The 12245-nt window shown below is 50.9% G+C and overlaps 1 non-coding gene across 1 annotated transcript; it reads right to left on the bottom strand.

Moving 5' to 3' along the window:
• Window positions 1-8814: 8814 nt before the first annotated feature.
• LOC128946080 (small nucleolar RNA SNORD45) lies at window positions 8815-8897 on the bottom strand. Its single transcript, XR_008483939.1, has one exon. It is a non-coding gene; the product is annotated as a small nucleolar RNA SNORD45 (small nucleolar RNA).
• Window positions 8898-12245: the final 3348 nt, after the last annotated feature.

Below are 12245 nucleotides of genomic sequence, written 5' to 3'. Positions count from 1 at the left end.
CAGGGGCCAAAACCTAAATGGGAATCTATTCCCTATGGATTCCCATTTAGGTTTTGGCCCCAGCTTATACTGCACAGGTGCCACCTCAATCTTGGATACCACCTCCCAGTCCCCCTCCTTTGCAGCTTTTCTCCGCATCCTCTGCCAAGAATCCTTGGGCTCATCCTCACTCTCAGATAAGCTATCACTCTTTTCCTCTGTAGAGGAGGCAGGTCTGCTGGCAGAGGCGCAGGCCTTTCTGCCGACCGGCAATGCCTGGCGTTGAAGGCCTTTGGTAGCCAAAATGGCTTCCTTCCAGTTGGCCCCATGTCCGGTTCCAGTGATGTGGGAACTGGAAGAGGCTGGACTGGAGAAGGGGCCTGCCTGGAAGGGGAGAGGTGGAGCCCGCATCGGGGAGGAGCTTTCTGATGACAGGGGAGGGACCCAATGCAGCGGTAGAATTCAACATTAAGGTGGGACCTGTCACAGAGGAGGCGCCTGGAGCAAAGGCGGGAAATGGGGATGAAGGCAGGAGGGGATCTAAAATGGCGGTCTCTCTAACAGGAGTATTGCCATCTTGTGATTTATAGGAAGGGGGATTAGAACTAGGCAATGAAGGAATGTGGGTGAGGGAATATCTCAAGGCAGCATGGCCACTGCCACCCTGAGGAGAGGACAGAAAAGGAGGGGAGATGGCAGACAGCAGATGGCTTGTCTGTGCCAAAGGGCGGGCTCCATCTCCCATCCTGTTCTCAGGGAACCTGGGTTCGGGAACGTGAAGGGTGGGTTGAATAAACCAGGGCAAAGGGTTGGAACCATGAACTCATTAAATGATCCTATAAATTGAATGAAACAACAGATAAAATTTCTCAACTTTTAAAACCCCTTGTGTTTATAAAATATAAAGATTTTCCGCAACAGCATCCCAAAATGGTAAGTGATAGATAGAATCAACAGAGATATCAGGAAGCTCCTCAAATAACCATGAACAATACCTTTTAAACTCCCTTCAGAAAATTAACTCTCCTCTAAATTTAAAACTCTCCAAAACCTAACAAAAGCATCCTTTTCAGCCTGGGAATGAGTATTTCCCGTAGCTGCCCCCAGTGGAAGAGGGAATGCCCACCCACAGGAACAGAAAATCAAAAGCCCAAAGCCCTTGGAGCTCTCTGCCACTCAGTCACTCACTCTCAGTCTCACAGGCACAATCTCCAGCCAAAGTGGGGCTTATGGGGCTGTCAGAGAAGCTGGTCCCACGGCTATTGAGGGGATTGTCAACTTCTTCTTTAGCGAGATTCGATAAAACTGGAGTCTCACTTCAGTGTTGTGGCTGACCCGCAGGGGTACAGCTTCCAGTGACGTCTGGCTGGTAGGATCACTGCTGGAGACACTCACAGGGACCTCAAGGAATCTGGTTCTTCTTCGGGCGCCATGTGTAGCATCATGGCCCTACTGAGGCCCTTGGAACGTCCAGCACTCATAAGCCCAAACCTCACTGCTGCCTTAGAAAGGTGACAGAATGAGCAGGATGGGTCTTCCTATGATCTCCAGCAAACTGGGTTTATTGGTTTACAGGAAACAGGCTACACAGCTGAACAGGGTCCAGGGATGAAGACAGGGTGTAGGCTGAGGGATCAGGGTCTTATATGGGGTAGTGAGGGTGGAGCTGAGGGTCAGGGTCCAATGGATATGGGGGAAAATGGTGCAGAGGAGGGGTCAGATCTCAGGTCAGCCAATAGGAAACAAGGCTTGAGGAATACAGCAAACTAGGGCAAGTGGAGGGACAGAGAGAACATTCTAGGGCCAAACAAATGTGGGCAATAGGAGTTGAACTAGGGTAATTAGGCCAATGGGCCAATGGGGTAACCTAACGTAACATAAATCGGCATGTGTCTGCAAAGATCAATATGAGAAGAAAGCATCTCACCCTAACCTGAAAGCCTATTCCTCTTATCTAGAACCAGTCCTCCATGTCTGGGGGATTGAGACTGTGATGCTATGCCTCTGGGCCTCCACACATCCTCACAGCTGGCCCAGGGCAGCTCTGGAGGGGTCTTGGTGGCAGCTTGGGCTTGGCACACACTTGAGGAGGGTGTCTGTTTTCAACAGGGAGCTTAGGAGTTTTAGAACGCTAAAAGATAAGAAAAAAACCCCCTCTTTGCCTGAGAGCAGCCAGTTCTCCAAGCTAAGCTGATGCCAGGTGAGTGAGGAGAGACAGGATGGGGTTTGGAAATGTGGAGCAAGGCTCTCCACACTGTGTCAGATCTCAAGACACAGCTTCTCAGAGCAGGCCAGAGCTCCTTTAGCAAAGTCCCTGGGTCAATATCAGTCACAGAAGGCTGCTAACATTTCTTCTCTAAATAGAACCATACACCCTTAAAACAGGAATGTGGATTTATTAGAAGCTCTTTGAAATATTTCTCCATAACAATAGAAAAAAAACGTCCTAGTGAACTGCACTACAGTAGAGGGAAATCAAGGCAAAACCATGGTTTGTCAGGACTTGCTTGATTCTAATGAGCCCCATGGTGCATTTGGAGCTGAGCCCTTGAATCTCAGGGCCTGAGAGGAGATTGCACAAACCTTTCGAGGAGTCAAAGACAGAAGAAAACCCCAGAGTGTCTCAAAGCATGAATGAGTCCCACTGAGGTCCATCCGGAAAACATGGTCCTCGTGACTCCTTGGAGAAGAGAATTGGAGGCTAGATGGCACAAAAACCTCTCAGAAGCCTCACTGAGGAAAGGAAATTCCAAAGCACCTTAAAAACCATTATTACCTCAAAGTATTAATGAGTTCCACTGAGTGTCAATACAAAGCTCTCAAGGGACTCGTTAAAGCAGATAACTGAGGCCATGATTGCACAAATCTCTCACGCAGTCTCTATCAAAAGGGAGACACCAAGTACCTTAAAAAAACTGAAGTACCTTGAAGCGTTAATGAGCGCCACTGAGGGTTGTTACTGACAAAGCCTCTCCATGGACTAATTACAGCAGATAATTGGAGGCCGTGATTGCACAAAGCTCTCAGAGACTGCAAGGCCAAAGCAAAACCCAAAGTCCTTTGTAAAACCTGCAGTCCCTGCAGGGAGCATTCAGGAGCCCCCAGCGCCATTGCTGAGCAAGGCTCCCCAGGGACTCCTTCCAGCAGATTCTTGAGGCCGCTGGGATGTGAGCTAGGGGGGGATGCTGAGGGCAGGACAAGGGGCTGACAGTGCCCAGCCTGGATGGGGCTGTGCCAGGAGGCCCCAGTGCCTCAGGACAAGGTGTCTCCTCACAGCCCTTGGTGGCACAGACCCTGCTGTGCCCGTGGGCAGCAAGACTTGGCTTCTCTTTGTCCCCAGCTGTCATCAGTGCCTCCAGTTCTCTGCTCTGCCTGGGGCCTGGGGACACTTTCTCAGTCGTGTCCCTCAGTGAGAGCCATTAAAAGTCAAAGAAACTTTGGAGTTGGATTCTGACTTGGAGTTCTGGAGAAGTTTCTTCAGCTCCCTCTCAGGGACTGATGTTCAGGGCATCAGCACAAAGCCCCAGAGGCTCATTATAGTCTTTGTGCTGTGTCTGTGCTGCTGAGCTGGGCTGGGCTCCTGGCCCAGAGGCAGCTCCTGGCAAGGACAGCACTGCAGAGAGACAGCTCTGCCCAGGAGCAGCTCCTGTGCACAGCCCAGCAGGGCTGGGGCACTGCCTGCAGCCACCCCAGGCACAGCACAGAGGCACAGAGAGCTTCAATCAGGCAGGGCTGGGAAAGGGCTGAGAAGTGCCTGGGGCAGAATCACTGCCAGCCTTGGCACAGGAACCTCTGGCTGCAGGACAATGCAGCAGCAGCTCCTGGAGTGATTTCCTACAGCTGGAACATCCCAATGCCTACAGACTCTGTGAGTACATCTCTGAGTATTTCTGGTGCAGGGAGGTGAAATACTCATGAAGCTCTGATGTACTGAGGGCTTCTGATCAGTCACAGAATATTTCCAAGACAAGGATTTTGATAAAAATGAGGACATTTCCTAAGACTTTGTCTTCAGATTCCTGATACTGGAGAATGACATGGAGGGAGGGATAAATATTAAAGGACGATTATGAATTTTGACAAGTGCCTGAGACATCTGAACTGTTCCTTTTAGTGATCAATAGGTTCACAGGAGATCCCTGATGTGCCTTCAGCCACTCTGCCTATGGTCAGCAGCACCATCACCCTTGCTGGAGTCATCAGGCTGAGTCTGAGCTGTTCTTTCTCCAAGCTGCAAACAGAATCTGCCCCTAGCCAGTGCCCTGCAAACAGGCAGGGTTCTGTAGGGCCAGGGAGAGTGCAGAGATTTGGGGTCTGTGAGAGCTGGCAGGGACAGATCAGGCTCAGGGAAACACCTGCAGAAGGAAAATCTCCAGCAAACAGAGAGAAGATCAGGCAATGAGAGAAAACAAAACCCAGCAATGCTCTGGCAGGGAGAGTTGAGAGATGTCCACAGGATCCCCTCCAGTGCAGCCCCTCCCTCTGAACAAGCCCCCTCCCTCCTGTGCCCCAGCCAAGCCCCTGCCTCAGGGACGAGGCTCCAAGGCGTGCACAGCCCCTCCTGTGCAGGCAGAGCTGCAGCAGAGCCATGGGGCAGCTCTGCAGCCCCGGGCCCAGTTCCCTCTGCAGAGCACAGGGCTGGGAGCAGCTGCCCAGCCCTGGGGGCTCTGAAGGGGGCACCGCTGGCTCAGGGTGATGCTGTCTCCAGTACCCGGCTCTGGGCAATGCTGTCAGGGCAGCCAGGGAAGGAGCTGCATCTCCCTTCATCCAATGCCAGCATAAGGACACTTGGATGTCCCTCTGAGATTTCAGTCCAAGCCGGGAGCTTCAACCCAGCATGCAAACCTGTCCTACATCATCTCTGAGTGATAAGATCCATGGGGAAAGGCAGAGGTGTTGTGACACTGAAAATGCTGCTGGGTTGGTGAAATGAGCAATGTGAGTCCTTGGCTACAAATGTGGAGCTGGGCTGTGATGGATCCATCTGCTCTCAGCCGTGCCTGGGGGTTTTTAAGAGAAACGTGGGACTGTGAATATCCTCCACCTGAGAAAAGTGAAAGCCCAGAGGAACTGCAAACAGAATGAAGTGACAGATCATCTGCCCCCAGTCTCCACTCATTATCTTGCCTCAGGGAAATCACTCTGTTCTACCAGAGGGCAGCAGAAATGCTGAGGGTTTCTGATATCCAAGAATACCAGGAAGTACATGGAAAGAGCTTAAAAAGGAAACATCAGAACTCTTCAACACAAGAGCATGTCTCTGTGTGTTACAAAGGAGGGTGTATGGGAAATTGCTTTGATTTTGGTTACAGGTATCTCCTCTAATCCTTCACTGTCCCTTTCTCCATGAACAGGTGCCCAAGTGCAGCCACAGCAAATGTCCAACAGCAGCTCCATCAGCCACTTCCTCCTCCTGGCATTGGCAGACACGTGGCAGCTGCAGCTCCTGCACTTCTGCCTCTTGCTGGGCATCTCCCTGGCTGCCCTCCTGGGCTACGACCTCAGAAGGGGAAGGTGGGATAATTCACCCTCTCAGTGAGCTCCCAGTATTTCCACATCCGTGCTCCAAGTGCTGCTCCCAGCCCTGATCTGTGGGGATGGGAATGTCCCGCTCCCTTGCTGGGGCAGGGTCACACCTGAGCCAGGTGTGCAGGGCAGGACCTTGCCCTGACCCCAAGCACTGTCCCAGCTGCAGGATCTGCTTCCCATCGGCCTCTTCCTCCTGCGGCCCCAGCCCAGCTCGGTGCTGAACAAAGGGGCTGGGCCAGGGCCATCACCCAGCAGGGGCTGCTCACTCCCTCTGCCCCCTCCCCAAATTCCCTCTGGGGCAGCAGAGCTGGGGCAGGAGTGCTGTGGGGAGGGACAAGGGGGTGACACTGGCATGGGGGGGTCACACAGGGCCCTGGGGAATCCCCCCTCACTCTCAGGGTGCCAGGAACACAAACCCCTCCATGGAGCCCCTGTCCCCCAGCAGCACCTTGTGCGCAGGGTCTGGGGGCAGCTCTGGGGGTCTGGGGGGTCATGACTGCCCTAAAACCCCCTCCCAGCCCCACAGCCACTCCAGCTCCATCAAACCACCCCACAGATCCCTGCTGTCCCCCACACCCCGAACCACTCTGTGCAATAGAAATGGCCCCAAGATCCATCAAAACTCTTTCCCACCTCTCCCTAGACCCACCCAAGTTCTCTCCAAGCCACACAGCCCTTCCAGAACTCCAAAAACTCTCCCACAGACCCCTCCAGAGCCCCCTTAACCCCTTCCCAGCACCACAAATGGAGCCAAGAGCCACCAAAACCCCTTCCAATCCTCTCAGGATCCCCTAAACTCCTTCCCAGCCCCCCGTGGCATTGACCAGGAGAGGTTTGTGGACAGGAACATCCACAGGTGAGAGCAGCTCAGACACTTCAGCAGCATTTTAGGCACTTCCATCCCTTTGGGCTCTTCCCAGAGGCTTAAAGACGTTAGAGGGAGGACTGCAGAGGGGTATGAGGGATGCCAAGAGTGGCATTTTGGGGACTGGCTGTTCCTCTTGCCTGAGTCCATCTCTAGAATTCACCAGGTGTCTGATGTCCATAAAAGCCTCCAGACCACCAGGATTCAGCCACCCTCAAAAAAACCCAAACCTCCAAAATTCAGCAAAAAAACACCCACCAAGGAGTTCCCCTCTCTGGTCTCCCTACTTTGCAGTTCAGGGGCTCCCTCCTCTCTGGGCTCCTGCAGCCCCAGTGTGTATTGGTGTCCCCTCTCTCTGGGCTGCTGGGGCAACCCCAGAGGTTCCTTCCCTGGGCTCCCCAGGTGAGTCAGAGGGGCCCAGGGGTGCTGCCTGTGCGGGGTCCCCGTTTCAGCACCCAGGGTACCCAAGGGTGAAAAACGCCAATCACTTGTTTTTAAAATTTTAAAAGTTTAATAGTAATAAAATGGTTATAAAAATAGTAATATAATTAGAGCATTAGTAATTTGGAAAATTAGGATTTAGGACAACATGAGACAACAAAAACAAAGAGTAACAGACGTACAGGTACCTTTTTCTGGGCAGCATAAGCCCAAAAAAGGACACACATTAACCGAGGATTAACCCTTAAAAACAATAACCTGTTGCATATTCACACACCTCATACCTGATGCATAAATTCCATTCAAACACAGGATTGTGTCTGGTCAGTGTCAGCTTCTTCCTCTGAATCCTGATGGCATCTTCAAGCCTGAGGGAGGCAGGAAGCAGTTAGTTTCCTCTGATAAGAGAGCAATAAATTCTCTTTCTCTGAAAGATTTAGGTGTCCTGTGGCTGCCATCTTGCTGCGAGTACCTCATTCCTTTCTTTAAAAAATACCTCACATACACAGTTTCTATTTTAACATTATGTTATAACCTAAACTACATTTAACACACTTAAAAAATCAATTAAAAAATCAATACAGCATAACATCCTAACATAACACATAACATTCGTTTTAATATTTGCAAAGAGCCAATCATAAAATATGCATTCTTCACACCATGGGTGTCCCTTGTCCATGGTGCCACCATCTCCGGGCTCCTGGGCTCCCCCTTATCGGGGTGTCTGACACCGCAGGCTGCAGAGGCTCCCCCAGCTCCGGGGCCCCCTCTCCGCTGTGCCAGCCCCCAGCCTGCCAGGCCCGGGCCATCCCCCTGTGGCTCTGGGCTGACGCTGCAGCGCCTGCCCCGGGCAGCCCGACCCCCCCCAGGGAGGGTCCCTCGCACCCCCGGCCCAGCGCCGGGGCTCTGTCAGCACCAAACACCAGGACCCCCAAAATTCTGCCGGGCCAGAGCCACCGAGGGGCGCCCGGCCCTTGGCCTGCTATAGATACAGACTGCAATATTGGCTTTGTGCAAATGTTAACATGGATTTTAGATGGGTGCTGTTAAAATAACTTTGTTATAAAGATACAGTTTTCATTTCTGTTGTTAATTATAAGCTTAGACATAATAGTGATGTAGTTGATATAAGTGTGCTTGTGTTACAGTGCCTGCTTGGATGGGATAACATCCAATGAACATGGGATGAAGACACCTGGTACAGATGTGCCAGCTATCAGCACCCATCCTCTGAAGGCAGTGTGGGCAGCGGCCAAAACTGAAGATGATAAGAAAGGACCAAAACCACAACCAAGGAATACACATGCCCTAAAAAGGTAGAACTGAGGAGGACCCATGCTAAACAGCTCTTGGAATATTTTCTTTGGGAAAAAAGAAAATATTGGAATATTTTTTCTTTGGGAAAAAAAGTTTACTATGCACAAGTGTCACAGACATCTTTTATGGAAAATCCTTTCCTTAGGATTTTTCCTCCTGAGAAGCTGACAGGCCTCAGGAACAAAATGTAAACATTGCTTATCTGCTGCTGTGGAACACAACAGGTGGATCTGATTGGTCTCATGTGGTTGTTTCCAATTAATGGCCAATCACAGTCAGCTGGCTCGGACAGAGAGTCCGAGCCACAAACCTTTGTTATCATTCCTTCTTTTGCTATTCTTAGCTAGCCTTCTGATTAAATCCTTTCTTCTGTTCTTTTAGTATAGTTTTAATATAATATATGTCATAAAATAATAAATCAAGCCTTCTGAAACATGGAGTCAGATCCTTGTCTCTTCCCTCATCCTTGGACCCCTGTGAACACAGTCACAGTCAGACTAAACAACAAGCTGCAGACTGAGCTCACAGATGCACATTTCACCTCAATCCAAATGGATTTCTCCTCTGGAAAATTCCCCCTCTGCCTCAGAGCCCTCTCCCCAGGCTGGGTCCCAGCCTGGTCTAAGCACTCGACGCCAGCAGTGGGAAAAGCTGCACTGCCAGAGGGATCGGGGGCTGGCCGGGCCTCAGAGTAATTCTAGAGCTAAAGCGTGAGAGACATCAGCGCCGCTCAGATAATACATGCCAGCGCTCATCGCGGGCCCGGCCACCGCCTCCTCCTCCTCCTGCTGCTGCTGCTGGGGCCCTCCCAGCCCGGAGCCGCCGTTTCCAGCGCCCAGGGCCGCTCTCTGTGGCTGCAGCCGGGCCCCGCCACTGCAGCCCTTGGCCCGGCGCTGGAGCCGGTGCCGCTGCTGGCAGCAAACCCCGCCCCGGGCAGAGCCGCCCCGGCCCGGCTCTTTCCGCGGCCCCGGCTCGGCGCCGCCGCCATCGCCCTCAGCGCCCTCGGCCCTCCACCGCCTCGCCGGGCCCGGCCCGGAGCCCTGGGCCTCAGCGCCCTTCGGGGCACCGCGCTCGGGGCAGCGACCGCTCGGGGCACCGCGGATCTGCCCTGCCACGCCCGGCCCCGCTCGGGCACCGCGGATCTGCCCGGGCATGCTCGGCCCCGCTCGGGCACCGCGGATCTGCCCAGCCATGCCCGGCCCCGCTCGGGCACCGCGGATCTGCCCGGCCCTGCACAAGCCCCGGGCCCGGCCCGCACCACGCACCCGCCGCCGCTCCGCTGCCAGGGACACGCGGCCGGAACGGGCAGGGCCGGGCTGGCAATGGGACCCGCCCGCAGCCGCCTCCGCCTGCCCCGGCACCAATCAGCGCCTTCCACCCACCGCAATGGGCATTTTGAATAACGTGCGGTTTCTGATTGGCTTTTGGCAGATATTCAAACGAATACTTGATGTGTTACGTTAGAAAGTGATGCTGTAGTAGTTTTCTTAAGTAGTGTGTTAAATCTAGTTGTAGGTTGTAACAAAATGTTAAAATAGAAACCATGTTATGTAAGATACTTTTTTTTTTTTTTTAAAGAAAGGACTCACACCAGTCAGCAGCCACAGGACACCTAAATCTTTCAGAGAAATAGAATTTATTGCTCTCTTATCAGAAGAAACGAACTTCTTCCCGCCTCACTCGGGAAGAAGCCGTCAGGATTCAAAGGAAGAAACTGACACTGACCAGACAGAATCCTGTGTTTGAATGGAATTTATGCATCATGCATGAGGTGTGTGAATATGCAACAGGTTATTGTTTTTTAAGGGTTAATCCCTTGTTAACGTGTGTCCTTTATCAGGCTTATTTTGCCCAGAAAAAGGTACCCGGACATGCATAACTCTGCTTCTATTGTCTCTTATTGTCCTAATCCAAATTGTCCAATTATTACTCTAATTATATTGCTATTTTTATAACCATTTTATTATCATTCAACTTTTTGACATTTTAAAAACACGTGATTAGCGTTTTTCACACTTTTTAACACCAATTCGTACATTAAAAGCAGGCATAGCTTTATTTTGTCGCTGGGATCACCCAGCCCCAGCTCTTTCACTCCCCAGCTGGTACCTGTGTCACAGGTGAGCAGGCAGATGATGCTGCCCTCAGGAGCTGGGGCCCAGCACCCAGGTGCAGGTGAGGTGCAGCAGTTCTTTTCAGGGATTCTGAAGGTGAAGGAAAAGGAAGTTTATTTTCTGACTCTAACATTTATAGGTTTTTAAAAGTGACCATGGATTGGAGGCTGAAAGTGCCACCTCTCCAATGACACTGGAGAAACCAACAGTTTAATAAATTTCTTTTCTTCTATAAAAGAATGCAAAACAAATCTCAGGAGCTCATTCCTTCCAGAAAGATTATTGATACTGCTCTAGAAGGCACCTGGGAACAGCATCTCAATCCTGCCCATGTTTTCCCAAAATCGCTCCCTGCAGCAGGAACAGCTGGGTGCAGTTGTCACTGCAGATGTTCAGGCACCCAAAGCAGCTGCAGCTGTTTGTCAGCAGCAGAGCAGATATTCCCTGTGCCATCACCTTTCCATAGGGATACAGAAGCTCTAGTTCTGGGGTATGTGATCCTGCCTGCTGAACTCCAGGGAAATCCACATTGCTCATTGGAAAACCCACCTGAACTTTTCTTTTAAATGTGATGGAGAAATGTCTCTGCATCCGGGGGCTACTGTGGTGCTAAATCACCTGAGGAGTGTTGGGGTGTGCAGGAACCCTACAAGTAAGGGATCAATAATCCCTGGACAGAAGCTGGGCTGCTCAGGAGAAATAATCCCTCGACAGAAGCAGGGTAACTCAGGATCAATAATCCCTGAACAGGAGTTGGGCTGCTCAGGATCAATAATCCTGGACAGGAGCTGGGTAGCTCAGGATCAATAATCCTGGGACAGAGGCTGGGCTGCTCAATCATCTGAGGAGTACTGAGGTGTGCAGGAACCCTACAGGTAAGGGATCAATAATCTGTGGAGAGAAATTGGGGTGCTCGGGATCAATAATCCCTGGACAGAAGCTGGGCAGCTCAGGATAAATAATCCCTGGACCGATAATGGGCTCTTTAGAAGAAATAATGCCTGGACAGAAGCTGGGCTGCTCAGTTTTAATATAATATATGTCATAAAATAATAAATCAAGCCTCCTGAAACATGGAGTCAGATTTTCATCTCTTCCCTCATCCTTGGACCCCTGAGAACACAGTCACATACCTCCCTCTCAAATACATCTGCATGCAATTTCACAACAGGTTCATACACATTCATTCTACTGATTTCCTGTTACATTTCCTGTGAATTTTTCTTTATCAGAAAGAATTCCTGGGGTCATTTTGACCCTGCTTTCCACAGCAGCCTCTCTCTCTGTTTCAGAGTTCAAGGGCCCCCCCTTTATCTCTGTCTTGGGCTGCAGCAGTTTCTTAGAGCACAGGCTTTTGTCAGAACAGGCAGTCAGGCTGTCACAGACATCTCTCCTGAAAAATCCTTTCCTTAGGATTTTTCCTCCTGAGAGGCTGAGAGGCCTCAGGAACAAAATGTAAACATTGACATTATTTGCTGCTGTGGAATGCAACAGGTGGATCTGTGATTGGTCTCATGTGGTTGTTTCTAATTAATGGCCAATCACAGTCAGCTGGCTCAGACTCTCTGTCCCAGCCACAAACCTTTGTTATCATTCTTTCCTATTCTATTCTTAGCTAGCCTTCTGATGAAATCCTTTCTTCTGTTCTTTTAGTATAGTTTTAATGTAATATATATCATAAAATAATAAATCAAGCCTTCTGAAACATGGAGTCAGATGTTCGTCTCTTCCCCAATCCAAGAACCCCTGTGAGCACAGTCACAGTGAAGTTCTACCTGTCTGTTATTGTAATCACCAGTCGTTTTAGTTAATCGCTCCTTTTGTATCGGGATGGCCCTGCCTGAGGCTAAATTGATGGCCCTTCTCTCCAAACAGTGAGAGGACAGAATATGGGGGGGAGGGCATCAGAGAAAATGCAAAATAACCTCGGGACCAGCATGCCATGGGAAGCAACCCCACCAAACTTACCAAAAAAAACCCAAAAACAACGAGCCAAT

This window comes from Melozone crissalis, unplaced genomic scaffold (assembly GCF_028551555.1).
Source record: "Melozone crissalis strain CALT ecotype California unplaced genomic scaffold, PUWL_Pcris_2 ptg000073l_1, whole genome shotgun sequence".
Taxonomy (NCBI): domain Eukaryota; kingdom Metazoa; phylum Chordata; class Aves; order Passeriformes; family Passerellidae; genus Melozone; species Melozone crissalis.
The sequence above is the reverse complement of the archived record's forward strand: the minus strand, read 5'-3'. Positions and strand labels throughout refer to the sequence as shown.